We start from the raw sequence: 14,124 nt of genomic DNA, 5'->3' as shown, positions 1-14,124 counted from the left end.
GAAACTCGGCTTCCCCCAATATTTGTTATGAATGTTTGAGTCATTTAAATTTGTAAAAACAGAAAGGAAAGGGAAAAGGGGGAAGGGGGAAGGGAAGAAGGAAGGGAAGGGGGAAAGGGGAAGGGGGAAGGGGGAAAGAGGAAGAGAAGAAGGGGGAAAGAGGAAGGGGGAAGAAGGAAGGGAGAAGGGGGAAGGGAAGGGAAGAGAAAAGTTTAAAGGCACAAGGGCAGAAGACAGTCTTTGTACATAATTAGTTTGCTCTGGCTGCATAAGGCATGATAAACACAGAAAGTCACAATCTTGCTGTCTCCCAAGATGTGTCTCTTCCCTGCTTCAAATCTCAGATCCCAGACCATCTGGAATGGTTGGATTTTAAGTCTGGACCTACCTCCACATAGTCTAATCCAGTGGTGTACCGGTTAACCAGCCATGGGGGCGGGGAAGTGGAGGAGTTGGCTGATTTTTACCACGTAAATGCACCCACCTTGGCCTATTTCAAGCTAGAAACTTGATATTCCTGAATGTGGAGTTGGGAAGAGATATGTGTGGGATCAGGCTTTCAGAAGCCAGTACAGCCAGCTCCAGCACACCACTGGCTCAATCCATACGAGGCTAAGTCACTCCACTCTGTCACAGGACTGGCCACCTGGCCTGCTTTCAATTCCCTTTACTTGCTCTGCTTCCTCCTGCAACAGGACTTTTATACTTTCTGTTCCTTCTGCTAGGATGCCCTTTCCTTCCTTTACACCTAATCAGTGTCTACTCATCCATCTGTTCTCAGCACAACTGTGACTTCTTTAAGCAAGATATTCTGACGTCCCTGGCCAGGTCAACTACCTTAATTCTAGACTCTTTATACTATGCACCTTTCCTTCCTAGAACATGTCAATTGAACAATTTTACACGGTTGCACTGATCATTTGATTAATGTCTGTCTCCCCTCCTTGATGGTAAGCTCTAGGAGGCCAGGCCCTGAATGCTGCTGTTCCCGTGGCATCCCTATCACATAGCCTGGCAAATAACAGGACTGTGATGACAATTTGTTGAATGAATGAGCATCACAGATTATCCCCAATTCCAGTAAACCATCAGCTGGTCACTTCTTATTTGAAGGTGGAAAGTGTGAAGTGCAGAGTTAATCTTTCTATCTCTCTTCACCAACGCCATACCTGGCTGTGCTTCAGATCAAGGAACCACTCTTTTTTTTTGAGATGGAGTCTTCCTCTGTCACCCAGGCTGGAGTGCAGTGGCACAATCTCAGCTCACTGCCATCTTTGCCTCCCAAGTTTAAGTGATTCTCCTGCCTTAGCCTCCAAAGTAGCTGGGACTAAAGGCCCATGACACCACTCCCGGCTAATTTTTGTATTTTTGGTAGAGACAGGGTTTCACCATGTTGGCCAGGCTGGTCTCGAACTCCTGACCTCAAGTGATTCACCCGACTTGGCCACCCAAAGTGCTGGGATTACAGGTGTGAGCCACCACAGCCAACCAAGGAAGCACTCTCATGATCAGATTCATCTGAATGCGAATCTACAGTAACTTCATCTGTGAAGAACCACTCCATAAACTGCCAGAGGTTTAGAAATCATTTTGTGTAATCTTCAGCTACATAACAATGTCTTGCATGGTTATTTGGTAGAATCTTCCTCAAATAACCATGTTTTTTCATTGTTTTCTATCTACAAATACTTGCTCAATACACTTGTATGTATCCAACTCAAATTAATTTGGCCTGGCACGGTGGCTCACACCTATAATCTCGGCACTTTGGGAGGTTGAGGCAGGCAGATTGCTTGAGCCCAGAGTTCGAGACCAATCTAGGCAACATGGAGAAATCCTCATCTCTACAAAAAATTAAAAAATTAGTCAGGCATGGTGGCGTGCACCTGTAGTCCCAGCTACTCAGGAGGCTGAGGTGGGAGGACTGCTTAAGCCCAGGAGGTGGAGGTTGCAGGGAGGCAAGACCGCACCATTGCACTCCAGCCTGGGCAACAGAGCAAGATCCTCATTTAAAGAAAGTTACTTTAATCTGCAAAATAAGAAGAGAAATTTGTACTTTTTAGTCTACAAAACTTCCACTCCACAGAGTATTAACATTTTATTGGTGAAGTTACATCAGCATTTCAATAATGAAAATGTTTGTCATGTAGCAAATTGGAAGAACTTACCAAAAAAACTGTTAAATCATACCTGAAGTTATGGAGTACCCATGTACGAAATCCTTGTACAACTCTATGAAGCACTGAAAGGTTGAGCTAGGGTTCATGTCATTTGGCCAGAAATAGTGGAGACTTGGAAGGCACAGACTCAGACACCAGTGCTCATGCTTCTGCTTACTAAGCTCTGCAGCCTAGGGGGACAAGATCAAATACAAAATAGATGCAGTGAGTCCTCAGTCAGAAAAGAATAATATGGATCAAACATGCATAGAGTTAGAAGAAAGCATACACACACACAAAAAATGTAAACAATCATTCTAGGGTAAGAGGCTAGGATCATAGGGAGATAGGGATTTTTTGTTTTTTGCTTTTGGTTACTTTTAACAGTTCATTTAAGGTTGTTCTAAAGCAATTTTTAAAGGAAAAAATAAACCCAGCTTGTATTTTTTAACAATGGAGCATGTCCACACACTCTCATTAGCATCTTGCTGAGGATTATAAGAGAAAAAGTAGATTTTAGTTTATTCCTCTGTAGGAATAAACTGAAATGTAGATAAACAGCTCTGTAGACACGTGAGCTGTATCCTGGCCTACTCATAGTCATAGGAGCATATTTTGGCAGTAGAATCATAGTTAAATTTAGTTAAACTGCTTAGCTATGCATCAGAAGTCAAGAGTTGACTATATGTAGATTTAATTTAACTTTCTGTGAAGAATCCATTAGGGTCTAAAGCCAGGCTTCAGCAAAAATTAAAAAGACATTTCCCGAGACCAATAAACATCACTCATTACAGTGAGTGAGTGTACTTGCTACTCAGTACAATTCCCTTTACCAATAGCAACTTTAACTTTCACAGAGAACTTCCCATGTGCCAGGCTAGGCTCTGTGCTGGGGCTGGGCGGGCACGCCTTCTCTTAGTTCTTACAAGCCCCTGTGATCTACCTACTGTCATTGTCTTCCTTTTAGAGTTGAGAAGTGAAGTAACTAGCTCAGGTTGACACTTTCAACCAAAGGGAGAGCAGAATTGTGAATGAAATTATTTCTCTCTGATTCACTGTACACATTTCATTGAAAAATACAAAAAGTTCAGGAGGAAATTTTCAGCTCTGACTGGCCATTGGCGGGATTTGGTCATTTGGCCATGTCAGTTCATGACAATTTCTCTCTGGAAACCCTCTTAGAAACATATTCCGTGAGGGAGCTTCTGCTTTGTGAGAAACCTGACGAAAGCAGCCTCTTTGCTCACTGACAAAAAACCAAAGCAAACCAAAACAAAAACCTGTTCTTAGAAATAAAAAGCTGCAAAATAAATAGCAGTGGTTTTCAACTCTAATATATTTGAATCATCTGGAGAGTTTTGAGAAAATACTAATACTTGAGCCCCATCCCAGACCAATTAAATAAGAATTTCTTGGTGGTGGAGCCTGGGCCTTCATGATATTTTAAAAGCTTCCTAGGTGATTCTAACGTGCAACAAAGCCAGGAACAGTTTTCTTGCCTGTTTTCAGAGTGCTGAACTCCACTGAAGACCTCTCATCTGTTTTCTCTGCTTCCTAATCCCTAACTGTACCAGGCAAAGAAAAAAAAAGTGCATTGCATAATGAAAGTAATGGCAAATGAATTTGATGCTTTTAACAATATTTTTGCTAATAGGCTTAATTTGTAAATGTACACAACTGCTTGTAATTGTTGTTTATTTTATAAATTTACTTATGCTCTGCCACCAGAATTTTCTAATTTCAAAAGTCATACCAAAAGGCAACAGTAGATGGCCCACCTCTCTCAGAAAGAAAGACGAGGCTGCTCGGCCTGCCTATGGAGCAGCCATTCTTTTATTCCTTAACTTTCATTAAATTTGCTTATACTTTAAAAAAACAAAAAGAAAGAAAAAAGAAAGATCAAAGAGCCAACACTGTGTATTAAATGGAAGAGCCAAAGCTTTCCTTGTAAATTAACGTGAGGTGGGAGGTGAATGAGAAGATCAAAACATGATGAGAAAAATAAGAACTCAGAGTTTTTCTTAGAATAATTGAAGAGTGAGTTAAAAAGAATCACTACAAAAATAAATGCTAGGAATGGAAATGAGCAAAAGTGATTCCAGGGTATGCAGTCTTTGATACTGATAACGAAAGTAGTGAAAGTTAGAACAGGGAAGTTGGCAAACCATGTAACTTGAGTCCCAAAGTTCCCCTTAATTATGGATATCTTTTTCCCCTTTTTGGGTGAAAGTGGGAATGGAAGATTTGGTTTACATGGACATCTGTGAGGAAACCTGGTTATGCCTTTTTCTGACTGCCAATGGGCAGCATACAGAAGGGTAAGAAAGCCCAGGAATTTTCCGTTGCCTCATCTATTCGTAAAATTGTTTTCATTTTCACTTTCACCATTTATATTATACTCCAGAGTCACCAAATAAACATATCACTCATTAGAAATTAACGAAAGTAAAAGTCTAATTAAAGGCTAACTTCTGTCTGGTTCATCTTCTAACATGAAGTATTTGTTATAATTAAAGCAGAGTTGAAGGGGATTGTCTTTTCTTTTTTTATACAAGTGTAATTTTTAACCAATAAAAATAATTATAGGTGCCATCAAGAACTTTTTGCCTACCGATCTCAATACACACTCAAGGGATATTCACTTCCATCAAGGAGGAAAGTACAATAAATACTTCCATCTTACATCTGGACCAACTGAGAAATAGAGAAAAGGTGATTTCCCAAAGATCTTCAAATGAAGCAAGTCTCATCACTCCTAATCCACAGTTCTACTTTTAAATGACCTTTCCTGCCTGTTACCTCTGGGCTGGTAGAGATTTGAGGATTCATTTTCCCCTTAAGGATAGTAATGTCCTAGTTCTAAGACCTACTATGACTAAAAGCTCAGAGTCCAATTTTAGTCATTAGTTTCAACTTTTGACCCCAAACTCTGTCTGGACCTGTGTAAAACCAGAGACCCTACTTAAAGCTCTAGTGAGGAGGGAGCAAGAGAACACATCCCTCCTGTGGTGCTTATAACTCAACTCATAACTTGATGCCAGGAGCATTAAACCCCACTACAAAGTCAGACTCCCTCATACACAAGACTGTAGATCACTGGAGTCTCATTTCAGCATGCCAAAAAAAGTGTTGAGCTTTACTGTAAAACTACTATCTGGCAGTATGTGCAGCTATGGCAATGCATTGATCCTCTGGCAGAAAATAGAGATCTCTTTCCTTTAAGCCCATTCATTACCAGGCTTTGGTGGGTAGAGAGAAGGGAGAGGTAGAGTGGCTTAGGTTAGACAGCTGTGGCCAAAGGAATGCCAGTAGCCATGGCCATGAGGCAGGTAAACAGTGGGTGATAGACCAGTCACTTCCTTCTGTCATGAGGTCACCCCAACTTTGACTCAGCTTATGTACAAACAAGTAAAAGTCTAAGGAAGTGTTCTGTTGTGTTTATTCTACTTGCGCATGTCAAGTTGTTTTTAGCAAGGTTGATTCTGTTTAATGCTGAGAATTAGAGGTGGCTGGCAACCCTTTCTAATAGTACAGACAATTCTGGCTGAGAACCCAGTTTGCACAATTGCATCTGCAAACACATGTGGTGGAGATGGTAATAATACACTTGTCTTATGGTTCACTTAATTCCTGAGTGCATGATTAGTACCAATTGTAACTACAAACAAGTACTGAAGCTACCCCTATGCAGAAAACAGAGAGGTGTTTTTTTCCTTTAAGCCCATTTATTACCAGGCTTCAGTAAATACAGAGTAGTAGTGTGGCCTGGGGTAGTCTATAGCCTAAAGCAATGTCTATGCACACTGTCTCTATAAAGAGATCATATAAATCTAAATTCAGAAATGTTCTAATATAAAAAATTAATTACTATGAACATTTTCAGGAAGTTATAATAAATCCATCATAATGTTTTTCTACACTAAATTGTTTAATGTTCTCTGGTACCTCTGAGATGAAATTCAAACTGCCAATATAAGGAATCCAATATCTTTTATAAACAATCTCCAACATATCTTTATCTTATACCATTCCCCACCAGCTCTGTCGTCTCCCAGAATATATTCCCTGATCCTGCTACCCAGAACTAACCATTTTTGGGGTGAATTGTCGGCCAGGATTGCCAGCTGGAGGTCTGTGGGCCCAACACATTTTATTTGAGACTGAGAGTGTTTAAAAAGATTTTTGTTTGGACATTTTACAGAACTTCTATTTTTCTCTCCTTCCTGTAGGAGATAGCTAATTCTTTTTTTTTAAAGAATAACTTTAATTTTTTTTTCTAAAGAAATGGAAGATTCACTAACATTGGGCCCACATCCTGCATGGCAGCAACCAGTCAAAGCTAAGTAATGGCTGTTTGCTCTAAATGTGGCATGTTCTCTAGTTCTCCACAACCTCCACCCCTTTTCATTGCATTATTCCTAGCTGGTCATTCATTTTCTCTATCTGACTTGTCTCCATAGGGTCACACACTTTACAGTTCCATATTGTTCCCTCAGGCTAGTTCTTCTTCGGAAAATGTTCTGAGTTTCTCTCTCATATGCTTCTACTAGTGCCAACCCAATGTCTCCTCCTCTGTGAAGTCTTTCATTTATGATCCTTTCTGTTATCATACGACTGACCACAATACATCAACATTCATTATAAATAACAATTCCCTGACTACTGGCCTCCTCAAGTACAGGAATCTGATACTATTTTTCTCTGTATCACGAATATTTAGCACTGATGCTGATGAGTAAGTATCCAGGAGAGTCATAACATGATATAGAAAACACTCAACTGATTCCCATGACATTGAAGGGAAAGTGACTCTTTTTTCTGAATCAGGCGTCAGTTGGGTTAACAGTGGTTAAAAGTGGAGCAAAAAAGTAGGGTAGCAAGAAAGTTAAGAACACGAGCAGAATCCTTGCTTAAGAACAAATTGAGAAAGCAGGACCTGTAATTGTACATACCTTCCAAATACAGATAGGTCAATAAGAAAAAGAAGAAGGAGAGGGAGGAGAAGAAAAGGGAGAAGACAACGAAGACTACTTGAGGAGAACCGTGAAGGAAACAGACATGAAGAGAGAATTTGTATTTACATTCTCTGACTAAAACTATTTTCAAATGAAATCATATTGTTCTTACAATTAAGGAAGGACAATTTCAGGAATTGTTTATAAACCGATTCCTCTACATTACAGAGGTAAGAGGTTCAAAATGCCAAATGTATGTTGTGGAAGAAAAAACAAAAACAATTAGAAAGTAACTCTCATTTTTTTAAACCTCTCACTAAAGAATGAGGAAGGGGACCTGGGGAATACTGAACCTTAACATCTGAAAGGTTTGACTGCTAGGAAGACCAGAAGTTAGCTGTATTTTCCCAAAGCAACAATTACCATTACAAAGTTTTAAAATCTCTTAACTTTTGCCTCTTAAAATAATTCTAGTAAGCAACAAAAATAAGGAGGAACTGGTGAACAGTTGTTGCCTGAATGAGGCACCTGAAAAGCAAAAATTATTTGCATGCATCATAACAACAAAACAAATACCCTGTGCTAGTAAACAGTCTTCTGGTGTGTGTAAAGCAGTTCTTCATTACTCTAAGAGGTACGCATGCTCTCCTATTCTTAGAGCACTTCCTTTAGCTTCTAACTGAAGCACTCTGACAAATGAGTGCCTACCGGCCTTTAAATGTATCCGTCATGCCACCTGTCATTAACGTACTCCTCCTCCTTTCCTATTAGCTGCTTAAAAAGAAAGAAGAAAGAGGCATGGAGCACTTGACCTAGAAAGACCAGTTGCCATTTTTTTAAATGAGAGAAAGGAAATGTAGCGTCCGTAAGGTGACAGGTTTCTGTGGGAGGGTTATTTTGAATGACTTCAAGGTACCTCATATTGTTCTGGTATAACATCAAGCTAGTGGCGTGCTTTTAATTTTTGAAAGATTTTTTCTCTCTTACAAAATCCTGCTGAGAATATAAAACATACACATGTAAGTTCAAGCTACTAATTTCCTCAAGTGTCTTCTATGGAGTTACAAAACTCATGATGAAATAACAGCCTCTTTAAACACTGTGTTCAATATCTCTGACTTCAGTTTGTGCCGTTAGAAGGTCCCCGGAATCCGAACATTCATCCTAAATCCTATGCCCCACCCCCCAAAACCTCTGTTTTATAAGCAAATAGGAGGTAGAAATGGTAAGAGGAAGAACTGAAATGGTTTCTGGGAGAAAGAAAGTATGTCTCCATGTTATTATTCTAAACCATCTATTATCATGGTCAAATCCTTTCCTGTCACTAGTTTTTAAAATTAAATGTTTTACTTTACTTGAATGAACTGCAAATGGTATAGGTTTCAGTCTATATGTATACATATATACACAATGTATATGTATATATGTCTATGTATATGTATACATATACATAGACATATATACATATATGTGTATATATACACACACATATATATGTATATATATATACACACACATATATATATAGAGAGAGAGAGAGAGACTGGTTTCTTGAATCTATTTTCTTGATCCTAGGGAACTAAAAGAAAACTGACTAAAATTTCACCAGGACAGTTAAGACAAAGTAACATTCACTGTAGTCTTATTTTTTATCATTATATAAAATAGTTATAACTTATTGGTTATAGTCTGATTAGTTATAGTCTTCTATTCCTGTTCTTTGCCATAAGAGAATTTGATTTTAAGAGACCTCTGACTTGTAAGAAGAACGCAAAGTTCATTTTCTCATTTTCAATGAATTAGTCAGCATAAGATCTTATCTATCATTTTCTTTTCTTTTTTTTTTTTGGCATTCATTAATTCTGTTGAGTAGCAAAAACTACTTGGAAATAAATTTTAGAATTTTTCAGTTCATGCCTTATTTGGTACTGGACATTCCTCAAGATTATCCAGGACTTCCTGGACTTTCTGTGGCCTGTGCTCACAGTGGGACATTAAGGTGTGAACTATGACTCTAATAACACATGATTTCCCTGTTGGGATCTTACTTTTTATTATTATTATTATTATTATTACACTTTAAATTCTGGGATACATGTGAAGAACGTGCAGGTTTGTTACATAGGAATACATGTGTTATGATGGTTTGGGGCACCCAACAACCCCTCATCTACATTAGGTGTTTGTCCTAATGCTATTCCTCCCTTAGCCACCCATCTCCTGACAGGCCCCAGTGTGTGATGTTCCCCTCCCTGCATCCATGTGTTCTCATTGTTCAGCTCCCACTTATGAGTAAGAACATACAGGGTTTGTTTTTCTGTTCCTGTGTTAGTTTGCTGAGAATGATGCTTTCCAGCTTCATCCATGTCCCTGCAAAGGACATGAATTCATCCTTTTTTGTGGCTGCATAGTATTCCATGGTGTATATGTGCCACATTTTCTTTACCCAGTCTATCATTGATGGGCATTTGAGTTAGTTCCAAGTCTTTCCTATTGTGAAGATTGCTGCAATAAACATATATGTGCATGTGTCTTTACAGTAGAATGATTTATAATCTTTTGGGCATATACCCAGTAATGGGTTCTGGATCCTTGAGGAATCACCACACTGTCTTCCACAATGGTTGAACTAATTTACACTCCCACAAACGATGTAAAAACATACCTATTTCTCCACATCCTCTCCAGCATCTGTTGTTTCCTGACTTTTTAATGATCACCATTCTAACTGGCGTGAGAAGCTATCTCATTGTGGTTTTGATTTGCATTTTTCTCATGACTAGTAATGATGAGCTTTTTTCATATGTTTGTCAACCGCATAAAATGTCTTCTTCTGAGAAGTGTCTGTTCATATCATTTGCCCACTTTTTTATGGTATTTTTTTTTCTTGTAAATTTGCTTAAGTCCTTTGTGGATTCTGGATGTTAGTCCTTCATGAGATAGATAGATTGCAAAATTTTTCTCCCATTCTGTAGGTTGCCTGTTCACTCTGATGATAGCTTCTGTTTCTGTGCAGAAGCTCTTAGGTTAATTAGGTCCCATTTGTCAATTTTGGCTTTTGTTGGCATTGCTTTTTGTGTTTTAGTCACAAAGTCTTTGCCCATGCCTATGTCCTGAATGATATTGCCTAGGTTTTCTTCTAGAGTTTTTTTTTTTTCTTTTTTTTTGTGACAGAGTCTTGCTCTATTGCCCAGGTTGTAGTGCAGTGGCACAGTCTCAGCTCACAGCAACCTCCACCTTCCAGGTTGAAGCGACTCCCCTGTCTCAGCCTCCTGAGTAGCTGGGACTACAAGTGCATGCCACCTCGCCTGGCTAATTTTTTTGTATTTTTAGTAAAGATGGGGTTTCACCATGTTGGCCAGGATGTTCTCGATCTCCTGACCTTGTGATCTGCCTGCCTCTGCCTCCCAAAGTGCTGGGATTACAGGCGTGAGCCACCACACTCAGTCTTCTTCCAGAGTTTTTATGGTTTTAGGTCTTACAATTAAGTCTTTAATTCATTTTGACTTAATTTTTATATAAGGTGTAAGGAAGGGGTCCAGTTTCCATTTTCTGCATATGGCTAGCCAGTTTTCCCAACTCCCTTTATTAAATAGAGAATCCTTTCCCCATTGCTTGTTTTTGTCAGCTTTGTCAAAGATCAGATGGTTATAGATGCGTGGCCTTGCCTCTGAGGCCTCTGTTCTGTTCCATTGGTCTGTTTTGGTACCAGTATCATACTGTTTTGGTTACTGTAGCCTTGTAGTATAGTTTGAAGTCAGGTAGTGTGATGCCTCCAGCCTTGTTCTTTTTGCTTAGGATTGTCTTGACTCTATGGGCTTTTTTTTGGTTCCATATGAAATTTAAAGTAGTTTTGTTCTAATTCTGTGAAGAAAGTCAATGGTAACTCGATGGGGATAATATTGAATCTATAAATTACTTTGGGCAGTATGGCCATTTTCATGATATTGATTCTTACTATCCATGAGCATTGAATATTTTTCCATTTGTTTGTGTCCTCTCTTATTTTCTTGAGCAGTGGTTTGTAGTTCTCCTTGAAGAGGTCCTTCACATCCCTTGTAAGTCATATTTCTAGGTATTTTATTCTCTTTGTAGCAATTGTGAATGGGAGTTCACTCATGATTTGGCTCTCTATTATTGGTGTATAGGAATGTTTGTGATTTTTGCACATTGATTTTGTGTCCTGAGACTTTGCTGAAGTTGCTTATCAGCTAAGGAGATTTTGGGCTGAGACAATGGAGTTTTCTAAATATACAATCATGTCATCTGCAATCAAGATAATTTGACTTCCTCTCTTCCTATTTGAATACCCTTTATTTTTTCTTTTGCCTGATTGTCCTGGCCAGAACTTCTAATACTATGTTGAATAGGAGTGGTGAGAGAGGGCATCCTTGTCCTGTGCTGGTTTTCAAATGGAATGCTTCCAGTTTTTGCCCATTCAGTATGATATTGACTGTGGGTTTGTCATAAATAGCTCTTATTATTTTGAGATACGTTCTATCGATACCTAGTTTATTGAGAGTTTTTAGCATGAAGGGGTGTTGAATTTTATCAAAGGCATTTTCTGCATCTATTGAGATAATCATGTGGTTTTTGTCATTGGTTCTGTTTATGTGATGGATTACATTTAATGATCTCCTTAGGTTGAACCAGTCTTGCATCCCAGGGATGAAGCCAACTTGATCGTGGTGGATAAGCTTTTTGATGTGCTGCTGGATTAAGTTTGCAAGTATTTTACTGAGGATTTTTGCATCAGTGTTCATCAGGGATATTGGTCTGAAATTTTCTTTTTGTCTCTGCAAGATGTTGGTATCAGGATGATACTGACCTCATAAAATGAGCTAAGGAGGAGTCCCTCTTTTTCTATTGTTTGGAATAGTTTCAGAAGGAATGGTACCAGAATTCTCTGGTAGAATTCTGCTGTGAATACGTCTGGTCCTGGGCTGTTTTTTGGTTGGTAGGCTATTAACTACTGCCTCAATTTCAGAACTTGTTATTGGTCTATTCAGGGATTTGATCCCTTCCTGGTTTAGTCTTGGGAAGGTGTATGTGTCTAGGAATCTATCTATTTCTTCTAGATTTTCTAGTTTATTTTCATAGAGATTTTTATAGTATTCTCTGATGGTAGTTTGTATTTCTGTAGGATCAGTGGTGATATCCCCTTTATCATTTCTTATTGTGTCTATTTGATTCTTCTCTCTTTTCTTCTTTATCAGTCTGGCTAGCGGTTTATCTGTTTTGTTAATCTTTTCAAAAGACCAGGCTTCTGAATTCATTGATTTTTTTGAAGGGGTTTTCACATCTCTATCTACTTCAGTTCTGCTCTGATCTTAGTTATTTCTTGTCTTGTGCTAGCTTTTGAATTTGTTTGCTCTTGCTTTTCTAGTTCTTTTAATTGTGATGTTAGGGTGTTGATTTAGATCTTTCCTGCTTTTTCCTGTGGGCATTTAGTGGTATAAATTTCCCTCTAAACACTTCTTTAGCTGCGTCCCAGAGATTTTGGTATGTTGTGTCTTTGCTCTCATTGGTTTCAAAGAACTTATTTATTTCTGCCTTAATTTCGTTATTTACTCGGTAGTCATTCAGGAGCCGGTTGTTCAGTTTCCATGTAGTTGTGCAGTTTTGAGTGAGTTTCTTAGTCCGGAGTTCTAATTTGATTGCACTGTGATCTGAGAGACTGTTTTGATTTCCATTCTTTTGCATTTGCTGAGGAGTTTTACTTCTAATTGTGCAGTCAATTTTAAAATAAGTGTGATGTTATACTGAGAAGAATATATATTCTGTTGATTACGGGTAGAGAGTTCCATAGATGTCTATTAGGTCCACTTGGCCCAGAGCTGAGTTCAAGTCCTGAACATCCTTGTTAATTTTCTGTCTCATTGATCTGTCTAATATTGACATGGGGTGTTAAGTCTCCCACTATTATCATGTGAGAGTCTAAGTCTCTTTGCAGATCTCTAAGAACTTGCTTTATGAATCTGGGTGTTCCTGTATTGGGTGCATATATATTTAGGATAGTTAGCTCTTCTTGTTGCATTGATCCTGTTACCATTATGTAATGCCCTCTTTCTCTTTTTCGATCTTTGTTGGTGTAAAGTCTATTTTATCAGAGAGTAAGATTGCAACCCCTACTTTTTTTGCTTTCCATTTGCTTGGTAAATATTTCTCCATCCCTTTATTTTGAGCCTATGAGTGTCTTTCATATGAGATGGGTCTCCTGAATACAGCACACCGACAGGTCTTGATTCTTTATCCAATTTGCCAGTCTTGTCTTTTAACTGGGGCGTTTAGCCCATTTACATTTAAGGTTAATATCGTTATGTATGAATTTGATCCTGTCATGATGCTAGCTGTTTATTTTGCCCATTAGTTGATGCAGTTTCTTCCTCGTGTCAATGGTCTTTACAATTTGGTATGTTTTTGCAGTGGTTGGTACCAGTTGCTCCTTTCCACATTTAGTGCTTTTTTCAGGAGCTCTTGTAAGTCAGGCCTGGTGGTGACAAAATCAGCATTTGCTTGTCTATAAAGGATTTTATTTCTCCTTCACTTATGAAGTTTAGTTTGGCTGGATATGAAATTCTAGGTTGAAAATTCTTTTCTTTAAAGATGTTGAATATTGGCCCCCACTCTTCTGACATGTAGGGTTTCTGCAGAGAGATCCGCAGTTAGTCTTACAGGCTTCCCTTTGTGGGTAACCAGACCTTTCTCTCTGGCTGCCCTTAACATTTTTTTCTTCATTTCAACCTTGGTGAATCTGATAATTATGTGTCTTGGGTTGCTCTTCTCAAGGACTATCTTTGTGGTGTTCTCTGTATTTCCTGAATTTGAATGTTGGCCTGTCTTGCTAGGTTGGGAAAGTTCTCCTGGATAATATCCTGAAGAGTGTTTTCCAACTTGGTTCCACTTTTCCCATCACTTTCAGTTACACCAATCAAATGTAGGTTTGGTCTTTTCACGTAGTCCCATATTTCTTGGAGGCTTTGTTCCTTTTCATTCTTTTTTCTCTAATC

This window comes from Aotus nancymaae, unplaced genomic scaffold, assembly GCF_030222135.1.
Source record: "Aotus nancymaae isolate 86718 unplaced genomic scaffold, 86718_ANA_hifiasm-v0.15.2.pri h1tg000040l, whole genome shotgun sequence".
NCBI classification, from domain to species: Eukaryota; Metazoa; Chordata; class Mammalia; order Primates; family Aotidae; genus Aotus; species Aotus nancymaae.
The sequence above is the reverse complement of the archived record's forward strand: the minus strand, read 5'-3'. Positions refer to the sequence as shown.